This window comes from Acanthisitta chloris, unplaced genomic scaffold (genome assembly GCF_000695815.1).
Source record: "Acanthisitta chloris isolate BGI_N310 unplaced genomic scaffold, ASM69581v1 scaffold25100, whole genome shotgun sequence".
Taxonomy (NCBI): Eukaryota; Metazoa; Chordata; class Aves; order Passeriformes; family Acanthisittidae; genus Acanthisitta; species Acanthisitta chloris.
In genome coordinates, this window is record NW_008650290.1 from 8393 (window position 1) to 21929 (window position 13537).

Genomic DNA, 13537 nt, shown 5'->3' on the forward strand with positions numbered 1-13537 from the left:
TTGTGTTATCCAAACCTGTTGTGGTTTTTTCTTTCCTTCTCAACATATTGCTGGTTGCTGTAGCAGCTGAGTAATGCAGAAGTTGTGCCTGAAAAAATGCTTCCTCCTTATATGATACTGTACATATTGTCATGGAAATTGTCCTCATTTCCCCCGAGCACACTTTAAATAACTCGAACAGCAGTGCTAATGAGCAGAAAGATATCTGCAATCCCCACCGTGCAACTTGACATACTTTATCCCACTCTGAATTCCCTTTGCTCATCTCTGAGCATTTTAAAGATCTGGTATAATAATTTGCTTTCTCTCTCTGGTCGGTTCATTTTGCTCTTAGCACTTGGTAATAAAAGGTCAGCTTTGGCTGAAACCTTAGTGTTGCAGCCATGCCATTTTTTACTGCCAAATACCTTAAGAAAAGCAAGTGTCTCCGAAAGGGTAAGTCATGATATTTTTGGTGTGTCTGGTGTTGTCTGTTTTGCTTTAAATCACAGTGAAGGATTTATTTTGAATTAACAAGCAGTGGAAGTGGATCTATTCATTCTGCCGGTCGGGTAGCACTGGGGGTTTTATTATTCTGTGTGCATTTTTGGTTCAAGATACAGTGTATGTTATTATCTTGCATTTTACATTCAGAGAAGCCGACTAAGCGAGAGGATGTTTAACCCTTTAAACCTGGACCATCTGTTTTGCACAGGGATGGAATCCCTAATGTAGAACAAAACAGCAACAGAGAAGAATATGTATGTTTGTTTTTATAGATAAGTTTGAGTAGGCAGCTGAGTAATGCTCTAGTATTTTTTGTTTCTTTTGTCCAAAAGGAGCATTTTTTAGAAATCTACACTGAAATAATAACTTAAATAATCCTAAGTGAAGGAAAACCATATTTCCTCTTAGCATCTTTCCCACGTAGAGCTACCTGAGTGCATGATTCCACACAGGTTTTCAGCTCGCTGTTGTGAGGTTCACTTTCCAGGAAATGTGATTGTTTTATCTTCAGGTATATAGAAAACTCTGCCTCTAGCATTGTAATAACTGACAATGTAGTAAATTTCTAATAGAGAAACACATTGCTTGTAAATTTTTTATCTTCTATTGCATATGTCTTTATTGTGACATTTGTTGTTCAGGCAGCAGTCCAGTTGTGGTGTTTGCATAAATGCAAATAGCAGTGATTTCTTGTAGCCAGGACATGCATTACTTGGTATATGGTTAATTTCATATATATTACCTGGTTTTTTAAGTGTGTGTATATATGTATGTTTACTTAATATATGCATTTCCCTAAGTCCTTGTTTGAATATAAATTGTTTCTAAGGCGTAGATACAAGTGGGAATTCTGTAGGTTTTCATCACAAGTGTAAAGCTAAGGAAGATGTTTTGAAGAAATACAAAATTTGCTTTATTTAACCCAGCTTTGTGTTTACTACTGGGTTCCTGTTTTAAAAGAGGATTGCACAATGGGAACTAGCAGTTGAGATGTGAGAATTGAGTTAAGCTGACCTGTAGCTGCTGGTACCAACTATTTGGAATTTTGTTGAGTGAAATGTCTACACATGTACACAAATCTGCACAATAATTCATAAATTCTCAAGGATAGAATCATGTCAGCAAATTTTTTATGAGGGAGAAGGACTTATTATTATAATGGAATTATTAATTTGATTTTGCTAAGCTCTTCTTTTAAAGTTTTGTTGTATGTATGTACATATAAATACCACTTTACAAGGGAGCAGAGGACAATTTTTGCTCCCTCTTTTTTTGCTCATCTGCTGGGGTCACTCAGCCATCCAGTGCAGCTTTCCCATATAGCATGTGCAAGGAATGTCTGACAGACTGAGAAAAGTTGCCTGCCTTACCTGTGTCTGCAGAAGGCATTGCAGGACAGGACTAATGGTACAGCCAGGAAAGGTAAGGCTGAGCCTTTTAGAGATGCCTGAGGAAGTTCAGGGAACAGCAAGTAGTACTCTTAGTTTAGTGAGTCACTGCAAACATGAAAATTGTCAGCTAACTGAACTGAGGGTGTTGCATCTCTGAGCCTGTTCCTGCCAAAATCTATCTGATCTGTGAAATCCATCTAGCTGTCTGGAGTACCTCCTGGTTCAGGCACACTGGCAGGGTAGGAATGCCCACTCTGTTCTGTGCTAATCTTTCTCCTCACCCTTCCAGGACAGTCTAGGAAGGGAAGTGCCAAAGCACAAAAGGAGGACCTGTATGTGTGAGTGGGAAGTGCTGAGTAGCTAAGCTTCTCCTTGAGCTGTTCAGTATCAGTCTATTGCCAACCTTGTCCTGAAGAAGCTGGACTCCTGACAGCTTTTGAGCCACTTGCCATCCAGTTACTTAAGGCAATCCCCTTTAGCTCCCTTTCAGAAAGCACTTTGTAGAGGGCTTTATTGTCATCTGAATAAGGACATCCTTCCCAGTAAGTAAATGTGGCATTAAAGGCATTAAATGATTAGAGTGCCCTAGGCATAGCATCAGAAGCGTGATTGCATAAAAACTGTAGTAGCCACAGGCTCCAATGGATCTGACCTTGCTCTCCTCTGTCTCTGAACAAGGAATGAGCAAACCATCAAGGGCAACGAAGTTTGTGCATGATCTGTGATCTCTTTCCTGCAGGTTGAGATGACATAGTGACAGGAGCTGGGCTGTGGATAAGTGGCCAGAAATACTAGTTTCATGGGAAACAGTAGCTCTCAGGTAAACAGTCCTGGTTTAGCTTCAAGAGGGAACTTACCTAGATTAATACAAAAAGTGGCCAGCAGAGATGGGAAGTGGAACCTGATTCTCCAAAATCTTATAGCCTGTAATCCTAGACAGTGGGGGAGTTTGTGTTTTAGCTCTTTTCTACCAGGTTGTAGCTGAAGCCTGTCTCTCTCCAAGTAAGCTTTATTCTCGTGATGTGACATTTTATCTCCTCATTAGTATTCCAGGCCAGTCCACACTGTTTTGGATTAATTCTCTATTTGTTTTTCTGGGGGTTGAGAGTTTCCAGGCATGCCTGAAGTGAAATAGCCAAGCCAAGGTACAGTGTTCTCTCTTGCTGTGCATCCTTCACTTTGCAGACTGTTGTTACACCTATGGAGATTTCCCACATACCTCATTTGATGATGTATCTTTAGCTCACTCATACCCTCTGGTAAACACACAGCAATGACAGATCCTGGGAAGATTTAAGTAAGGGTTCCTTTATTTTTCCTATTAGCAGTTTTAAGCACCATCAAACTCCTATCAGTTGCATACACACACACACACCTTAAATAAGGCATCAGAACAATGAAACTGTTTATTAACCTCTGCAGCCTGTTGTTACACCCCACTGTTTTCTCATATATTTCGTCAATAGCATTTTGAGTTTTCTTTGGCCATTCACTGAGTACTGGCTCAAAACTGGGCAATAAAATGGCATATAGTCATAATTGTTGCTGCTCTGGTAAGTCACCATTGATTTTTCATCTATCCCTTCATTTCTAGTGGAGGAAAAAGAAAGTTTCAACTTCAGCAAAGCCTTTTCCACTTTAATTCAAAATAAATTAATAATGAATGTTTTATTGCCAAGTGGTCCTTGCTTTTCTGCAGCTGTAGATTTACAGGACTTCAAAGCTGGATGATTAAGGCTCAGTTTTAGTTTGTAGCTAGGCAAGCCAAACAATCTCAACTTCAAAGGAGGGGAGTGTTCTTTAATGTTGTGGGCTCGCTCTTTGTGTTCAGCAAACGGAGCTGCTGGGGAAAATGCCATGTGCAGCAGACAAGTGATGTGTCTGCCACTCCTGGGAGGGAGTCTGTTAGCTGCTGCCTGAGAAGGGCAGCCCACACCCAGCAACCATTTGATGGCTGCTTTTAGGTCATTTTTTGCGTGATGTTGACCTATGAGACTTTCAGTGTTTGCTTTTAGTGAGCTCAGAGCTTCTGTCTCTGTGGACATCCTGCAGTCATCATGCTAAAGGCAGGATTTGGGCCTGAGCTCTGTTGCCTCTCCTGTTCCTTTCTGGCTGTGCCTGACTGTTTTGCTTCTCAGATGTGCTCACAGGGTGAGTGGTTTTATATACCTTAGGGAAGCTGAGAGAGGCTATGTCAGTTAAAGGAAGTATTCAATCTATACAACACTGTGATTTAAGGGGAGTAAGGGCCAGGACTGGAGATGAGGATGCTCTGCATCTATGGGTGTCATGTTGAAAAGGGGCCATTGTGATTTTAATCGTATGTTAAGAACTTTGTCCAGTCAACCATACATCACCAGTTCAATATAGCAGGGCTAGTGGGGAGGAAAGAGGAGCTGGATAGCTCCATCTTTAGATGGACTTGGAAATTGTATTGGTGTGTGGCTTTATTTTCAGCTCAGGCAACATGACCTAACCTTTTGTGTTTTATTAAACCCCTTATCCACTTATCTGGTGAATGCTGCAGTTCAGAAAGTAGAACAAAAGCTTCTTGGTGAGGCAGAAAAGAGGCTGGATAACTGTTACCTCTTGAACTGGTGAGAGCGTTATTTACTAGGACTGTTTCCATGACTAGAAATCAGTCTTAAAAACCCTTACAAATAAATTAATTCCATGGGTTTGGGATGCAGCAGGGAGCAGACACGTTGTGGTGAGGTATCTGGGATCAAAGCAAGGCCCTTGGGTAGAGGATGAGCCCATAGATAGTGTGGATCCTGGCTGTATGCTTTGCCATTTCGAGTGGCTGGAGACTCCAGGAAAACAGTGTGCTGAACTCTGTGGGCCTGGCGATATGAAAGGAGCTGGCAGGACACTACAGAGACACGTCTGTTGTTCAGTAAATGACTTGCAGAGCCATGTGGCTCTGGTGCAAATCTCTCTCATCAGTATTAAAATCTAAGTGGAACTGGGGCTTTATCCAATCAGTCTCTAGGTTTTTATGGGATCTGGGCCACTCTCTCCACAGGGCTCTGGGATTCAGCAGCCAGAGAGGACAGTGCTGCCAAGAATCGTAGTGCTCAAGGGGCAGAGTTGGCCAACACACTGTTGTGCCTCTCAATGACCCATGTGCATACTGCTGAGAGAGTGGTGACTTCAGCTCACCAGTTAAAGCTCTCCAAATAGAGGAAGTGCCAGGCAACCTCTGGAGCTGCTGAGCGAAGGAGCAGCTTTTTGAGACACAATACACTCCTAATGTCCGATGTGGCTTTCCCATTTCGAGAGCACTGCTTTGATGAGAAAGTGGCCTGCTTTCCATCCTGTGCTGGGGGAACAGTCTTCATGCTGTTCAGCTTGTTCTCGCTCATTCTTTCCTTTCTGCTTTCTAGGGCTGGCACTGCCTTTGCAGTTGCACACGACCAACCTTCTAAACAGTATTCCTTGCTTTATGAGAATCAATGTTTGATTAATCCAGTGCACCTGGATGTGGTAGTTGTTTTTCATTCCTGATTCTCTAGTTGCTAGCCAGTATCATAGTGTAACCATTTAGTCTCTGTATCTCAGTTCTCCACTGCTATTTCTCACCTCAGCCTTTCTGTGCCGGTTTCCCCAAAACACTAATAATTAGCTCTGTGTTACAAGCATATTCCAGCAATGGAATATCTTTTAATTTATTTGTTGATAGCTAAAGCATACACTGAAATCGCTTCTGCTCTCGTACTTGTCATATACTTGTCATAAGGTTGGTTTACAGTTACTGTTGTGTGACTGTTGCTTATCTGAAAAAGACAGTCCAAACTGTGTTAGATATTTTTAATTGGACAGAGAAGTAACAGAACTGGACAACATGAAGCTGATCTCAGGATAAGGTGTATGGTATGAACAGTTCTTTTTACTGTTAGTCTCCTGCGAATCAGTCTTTACTCATGTTTAGACTCTAACACGGACGGGACTACAATATCTGCAAACAAGAGTGTTTAAGGCTTACAGTTGTTTGACTGTGCATTTACATTTACATTCACTTGTTATGATCATGACAAGCATGTAATACTTTCATGTTTAGGTACATAGATCATTTCAATTACACAAGGCAAGAGAATTATTAAAACTCCTCTCTGGAAGGCTGGAGGAGCTGTGTCTGTTTGGCAAGTGCTTGCAGGTTTGCTTGAGAGACTGTAGATTGAGTTCTCTCTTAAAGAGAGATAACCAGCAGTGACCAGGCTTTGAAAACAATAGTTTGCTGCTGTCTTGAGTTCCTGCTTTCACACCATGGGCCGTTTGTTTAAAAACATGATAAAATATAACCTTCTGTTCTTTAATGCTAGAGCACTCACAGGCCATACAAGCTTGCAGCCCTGTTATTTTCCCCCTCGTTTTAGATTCGTATCCCCTTTTAAGGACTTTCAAACTCACCTGATTGCTCTTAATCATAAAAATAGGGAAGAGAAGGGGCACTTGCCCTGCTACTCTTAACTCCCTACCTGACTGGGGCTCTGACAAATCATAAAGCCACCAGTGAATTTTTTGTATTATTTTTCTAGCTTTGCAGACCATTAACCCAAATGATTCTTCAATTTCCAAAGCGTATCCTCCCAGCCGCCTGCGTACCACAACTTCACTATAGATACATAATTCATTATCTGGAAAGCTGCTGTTTTAATGTAATATTAAACAGGCAGCAGCTCAGCAGGTGTCCCCAAGGTAAGGAAGGCAGCATGCTGCTGGCAGCAGCTGCTGCCTTCAGGCTTATCAGGATTTCTTTGTTTTGAAACAGAAGCTGGAAGGCTTTTTAATATACCCTGTCATTGGCTGAGCAGATCCTGGTTTCTGGCTGTTATTCTGCCTTTGACTACAAAGACAAAAATTCTTATAGCATATGCTGCTTGGAATGGCTGCGTAGAGTTCTGGGCTCTCAAGAAAGGAGCAGAGTAAAGAGAGAGAGGAGGCTCACAAGGCAGATACATGTGCCCTGTTTCCTGCTTGTGTTTTTCTTGGTGGTCCAACCAAGCCCAGTATATCTGTGCAGAGGCACACATGTCAGCATTGTCAGGAAGGGCTTTCTGCTTCTATAAGCGTAAAGATACCCAAATATATTGCCTATAGAGAGCATTCCAAACAGCGAGGGTGATATTCTGTTGATCTCACCCAAGTACTGGTTCTTTATGGTCTAAATCTGTGTAGTTAGATCTAATTTATGTAGCTAATACCTCTCTGGCAAAAGCAGATCAACTGGCAACACTGGTATTTTTGTTTGAGTAGTGTATTGCAGGCTGCATTGAGCAAGGCTTCTTGTGTTCCTTGGGAAACAAAACTTCATCTTCTGTGTTTTAACATCACAAGACATGTTGATGGCTGGGTTTCCCCAGAATATGTGGGTCTTAGAGTGGCCATGTGTAAATTGCATGTGGTAAACCTCTTCTGTTCCTTTATCTGATACTTGATTCTAAGCTTAGGAGAAGTGGAGATTTCTCATAAGGTAATGTTTCCTGCTCTAGAGATAACTGGGATGTAGTTACAGAGCTTGGCTAGCCACTGTGAGCATCTGTGCTGCAAATATGTTCTCACACCAGGACAAGGTAGCATTATCATACTTGGTTGCTGTACGTACCTGTGTTAATCTTCAGGACTTTTGGGGCACATTCCTGTGAGTCATAAGGTCTCACGAACATTTGTCTTCTCCTTTCTGGGCTCTTTTGTGGAAATTCTTTTAGTTTCCCTTGTTAGTAAAGAGATTCTATCTTGGTAGGACTGTGACCTGTCTTTGCTCAGCAGCCTTCGCTTGAAGCATGACAGCCCTATAAACTATCAAATAACATAAGAAGGTGTGAAGGACCTTCTGGCAGCATAGCATAGCCCTTAGTAGGTGGCAGTGTGCTTTGCTAAGGGACTGTGCTTGCTCGTGTAGTGGAGGAGAGGCTGCTGATCCAGGTTTTCAAATACAAGGATTTCCCTTCTGCTAGCTAGCCATTCTGGAGGAAGGCTGTCAGGAAAGAACATCTAGACTACAGTGCCATGCAGATCTAGGAAGACCAGCAGAAGTTCAAGGATTTTTGCAGGAAGGACATCACTTTACTGGAGTTTGCCACAGTTCATGAGTACTGAGATGTACAGACAGGAAAGGTCGTACCAGCCCAGAAGCTGTTGTTCGAAGGAGCTGGACAGCAACAGCTCAGTGGTTGATTGGTTTGGTGCTGGTGAGCTTTCTGCACTGTAGGAGTGGAAGCTTGCACAGCAATGCTTGAAGCAGTTCTGTATTTGAAAATTGTGGATAGTCCCAAACCATAAATGTGCTGCTACAAGCAGTCATCCTCAGCTGTGGCCTCTAATGTTGTGCACCTGAGCTTTACTCGGTGCTTTACTCTCTATACAATGTAAAGGTGACTATCTTGGCTTCTCAGATAAGACACTACCTATGTACAGGCCTTTGGCCTACGATGGAGGGGACATACAAGAATCAAGATGGGATGCAATGGAAGGGTACGTGTGTAGTATTTCTGTATGCAGTAGTGGCAGTGAATGCTGCAAGACAGGACTTCCACTGGGAAATCCAGAGTCCCAAAGCATTCTGTGCAACACTCCCTTGACCTTCAGTGAGAATAAGTCCACCACTGAAGGCATCTCTCAGGATGAGTTGTTGTTTACCTAACAGGCTCTTTTCATTTCTTGTTTAAATCTGATCTAAACCAGCACATTTCTGGAAAGTGAGATTACATCAGCTAATGATTAACCACCTCAAGGGAACTTTTATGGGCTTTTTGATAACACTGTTAACTGGGAGGAGTTTGTTCATTGCCAATGAGTGGACAGATTAGAACTGATTTTTCTAAGCAGTGTTCTGCTAGCAGTTCACTGGCAGTGGTCCTAAAACAGAGTCAAGGCCCCTCCTTTTTGCATCAGCACAGCCTTGAGTCAGTTTGTGTGGTTTTGTTGTGAGTGGCCGCAGTGCTGAGCTCAAGCAACAAGTATGAACTTTTCCTTTTTGTTTCCAAAGAGCACTGTTGTGACAGTGAAGAATGCTGTGTGTTACACAGTCATGTTTAGAAGACTCATTGGTTACTCAGTGCATAGCCAGATACAGGAAGAGACTGCTGTAAAACTGTTAGCCCGTGCAAACTATAACAAGACTACGGACTTGGATCAGAATATCCCTGAGCTCTTAAGTTTGAATGTAGATCAGTAGTACTACCATGTACATTGTCACATCATTAGTATTGGCAAGTGCTTTTTCAAATTTGCCAGTGTTTTGCCAGAGGCTTACAGTATATATCTTTTTGCATTTCAATCCTGTTTCTGCAATAATGCAACAAATAGCTTCGTTTTTGTAAAAACAAAGTCTGCAACTGTCGAGTCCTTAATGATAGTTCATTAATTTGCTGCTGCCAAAACTGTGCTTGTAAAGCTTCAGTCAGTTTGCTAAAGAAGATAATAATGTTCGTAATTGGTTGGCTTGAGTTTCTGCAGCACTCTGTATTCAGTCTACAGAGAATCAGAGTCTTTACAGACTCAGCTAAAGGCTCTGGCATCTGCAACCTAAGTTGTAGTAGCTGATGGTTTCTTTTCCAATCTCCTAAGTTCAAAGTCCAGAGCATTGGCTGAGATGGGAAACACGTAGTCCTTTAAAAATACAGTGAGACTGTACAATGAGAACCAAAGGTTCCATGGTGGACTAGGTGCAGAAGAAAGAAAAAATAGGCTTATGAGGGGCAAGGAGGAGGAGAAGGTGATGTAGAGACTTATTTAGGAGGCATGAGAACCACTTCATTCCTGTCAGTGAGCAGACCTGGCAAACAGGAGCACAACAGTTCCAAAGAATCACAGAAGTTGGATATTATATCTCCAGTATGAACTTATTAAATAAAAGTAGATCAGACTTCACTATTCTGGTGTTATGGTAAGTAATTTCTTGTCAGGATTCAAAATTTTCCTCAACTTTGGTCTTCAGTTTTAAAGATTTGAAGAAATTTATGAGAATTAGAAAATTGCTTGTGGTTGCATGGTAATGCATAAAAATTACCCCCAGTCATTTTCATTCAGATTTTTCAAAGCATGAAGTATCATCATCTTTGGTCAGGAAGGAATTTCCTCCCTTATAATAGCATGTAAACATAACCACAGTTGGAATATATAATTTGATACATTCTTCTGAAGTGTTGAGCACTTGCAGCTTTGGAGAACCACATGGAACTGTGTGGCCTGTTTTGCATAGATGTGCTACTAATTTCTGAGTCTTTCATACATATATTTGTAACTTTTTCTTGTGCCGTCAAATTTACAATTGCCTTAATTTAGGTATCTTCTGCAGTGTGCTTTGTAGGGACAGACACACAGCCTCTGCTGGCCTAAAATTGCCTCCCTGTGAATGTGTGACTTCTGCTGGCCCAAGAAAAATTCATTTCCTTTCCATCCAAACTGGAGGTCAGTGAAATGACTGTAGGAAGGTAGTGCAGGAAGTTCCAAGCTTCATCACTCTTAAGGGTTGGGCTCATTCTCAAGATCTGAAATAAATTTAGAAGAAACTGCAAAGGTTATGTATTGGCATACTATTACAATAAGTATGTTTTTAATGCCAGAAGTACAAATTAAAGATGACTAAACCTTTTTTATTGAAACTTCTCACAGTTCAGCCAAGGGCAGATAAAGCACATTAAGAAAAAATCAGCTCAGATTTTTTGTAGACTCAAACATTACAAAGCACTGAACTCATGTAAACAGGTTTTACAAGCAGGGGTTCAAGGTGAAGTTTGTATGCAATGCTACTTGCTTTTCCTTTAAGAGTACTTGAAATTATTTTTCTCTCTTCTTATCTTGTATCTTTTTATTCTGCTTGCCATGGTTCATGGCGTGTGACATCACTTACCAGTGTTTGGCCTACCTGGAACATGGAATCATTTATTTTTTCAAGGCATTGGTTTATTTGAAGTGATTGGTTGACTTGAACTGTTCTTCAGTTTAATTAATAGATAAGTCTAAAGTAATAAGGTCACAGGCATTGTCAAGAAAGGCATCTCCAGGCAGGACAGTCAAGCTAGCTGGATACAGCTTTTATGTATAACAGGCCAAAATGAAACCAAATCTTCATTTCTTGCATACAGTTTAATCGTCATACACTTGATCCTGACAACTGGATCCTTAGGTTTGTAAGGTTTCTGTAGTCCATGTACCAGTACAGAGAAGCTTTAGTGACTGTGTTCATGTTAAGTCTTGTCAGATTTTTCATATAAGAAACCAGAGTTCTGAGGTCTGATCTCTTTGTTGATGCCTTTTAAAAGCAGTTTAATGGCTTCTGAAACCACAGAAGGCATGGGAGGGGAGAAGACATCACAGTGCCTTTGGATTAGTTTATAGATGGCAGTGGCTTTAGAGTGTTTTCCTGCTTTTGCTTTATTCTCTTGGATGAGGTCTGAGATCTGGGATCTAAAAACCCTTTATGGACTCGTGAAAATCCTCTACAATGATTTTTAGTTGAAAATTTGTTCAGCTTCTATTTGTAACTATCATTAAACCCAGTGAACTGAAAAGTGTTTAAGGAAATTAAGCATTTATATTTAACTGAAAAGTCAATGAGACTTTAGTGCATACTTGTAAATCCTGCCCTAAGAAAATCTGAACCATGTCAGCTTATGAGCTGAACTCACTCAGTACAATAAAAGGTATATAATATTTCCCTTTCCTCATTGACATGACCAAATGAATGTTAGAATCCCCTCAGACTCCTTCCAAACTGTGGAAATAAAACACCTTTCATCTAAAAAGGTGCATGTTTATTCAGGAAAAATTGCCATTATGTTGTCCATTGGAACTGTGACACAATGAATGTATTTTGATTCATAGCTTGTGTCTTTTATTTGCATTCCACATGATACTAAACCCCCACATCTTTTTTTTTTTTCTTAATTTTCCATGCTTTTGAAAATATGATCATGCATTTACTCTCTCAGCTCCAAATCAACTCCATCTTGTACATGCCATATATGGAATGGGTGGGTGGGGATAGATAGATAGAAATAAAAAAATTGTGGCAGGCACACATTGCTGTTTACTGTACTGTTTAATTCTTCACAAATCATACGCATACTGGTAAAGCCCCAGTTTTCTTTATTTTTAGCTGTCACTCCTTGACTACTTCAAATTTTTTATGCTGTTTTTTCTTAGGTAGCCTAAATGGAGCATTTCAAGATGAGTTTTGTATTCACAGCAAGTGTTCCTTGCTATTAAAGAATCATCCAGAAAAATACCAGCAGAAAAGCAGTAGAATTGTTATTGTTTGTAGTGAAGTTTAAACTGATGCTGATGGCAGGTTAACTCAAGACTCAGCTGTGATAAACAGGGTCTATTTCTAGCTCCCAGGCTCATGAAAAGCTTTAGGTGGGTTGGGGAGTGCTCAGGACAGAGGTTCAGCATTAACTGGAATCACAGGCAAGAAGATTGAAGAAATGGAATTAGGTTTCAAGTGTCTGTTCCAAACATTCTTAATGACCTTTTGCTTACTCCCTGATACTTCTGTCTCTTTTCATAATCCAAAGATCAAGATCAGGGGTTTTTTTGGTGGTGGGGTTTTTTGTTTGGTTGGTTTTGGTTTTTTTTCTCTCTGTTGAAGAAAGATTCCCCCTAATAGAACTGCCCTTAATCTGGACAGAATTCATCTCCTTGTTTTTCAACTTCTTTCATTGTCAGGGAAATCTTTGAGCCCTGAAGACTGATACTCACCTCTAAGTCAATCCTAAAGAGCAGGTCAAGGAAGATGAATCATTGTAATTGTTCTTTTCAGCTGTGGGTGCTAGTTTTTGTCCATTTGTCAAGGTCTTTGTTGCTGCTTGTCTGCAATCAAAGGCTTCCTGTCACTACTTGCTTTAGTACTGGGGGCAAACACGTCAGCTGGGCCTTGTGTTACCCACCAGTCACCCCTTTCATGATTCAGCCTTGAACTGCCGTTTGCCTCCCCACACACTGCAGCAGCATGCACATGGCCAACTAGATTTCACTCTTACTGAAAGCAGGAGAGTTACTATCCACACCAAAGTAACACAAACATATAAACAAACACGTAGTGTATAATACAAACATGTAAATATATACACATACACAAGTTACTGTAATTGTCTAACTTTTCAGTAGGGTTCATTGCATGACAGTACACAAGCACATCAGTAAGCAGAATGATGTAAGAAATAGGTGAAAGGCAAACCAGATGGGGGGGTGGAAGGAAGAGAAATGATCTAAGCAAAAAAAGAGAAGCTGCCAACTTCAGCAGACCCAACAGCAACTTTACTTGAGAATATAAACATTATTCGTTTTACATGCAATGGGGCAGGAACATCTATGAGGAAGTCCAGTTCTGTTCCCCCTGAAATTCTGTTTCTGTACGGGCAAAGGGGATCTAAAGCTTGGCTTCACAGATGGTCTTAAGAAGGGTAAACTAAGCTTGAGTGAATGAGGTTCAAATCAAATGAAAAAATTCTAATTTTCCTCATTGGAAACGGCTGTATAAAGGGAGAGATGCAACTGAATGTCTGTTGCAGGTTCTTTGAACGGGAACACAGGACTAGACAGGTAGCTGTAACATAATGACAGCCTTGCGCTTTGCACTTTGCAGTCAATGCATACCAGACTAAGGATGGTCAAAAAAGAAGAATTTTCAGTAAACAGGGCTTTGAAGTGTAGAC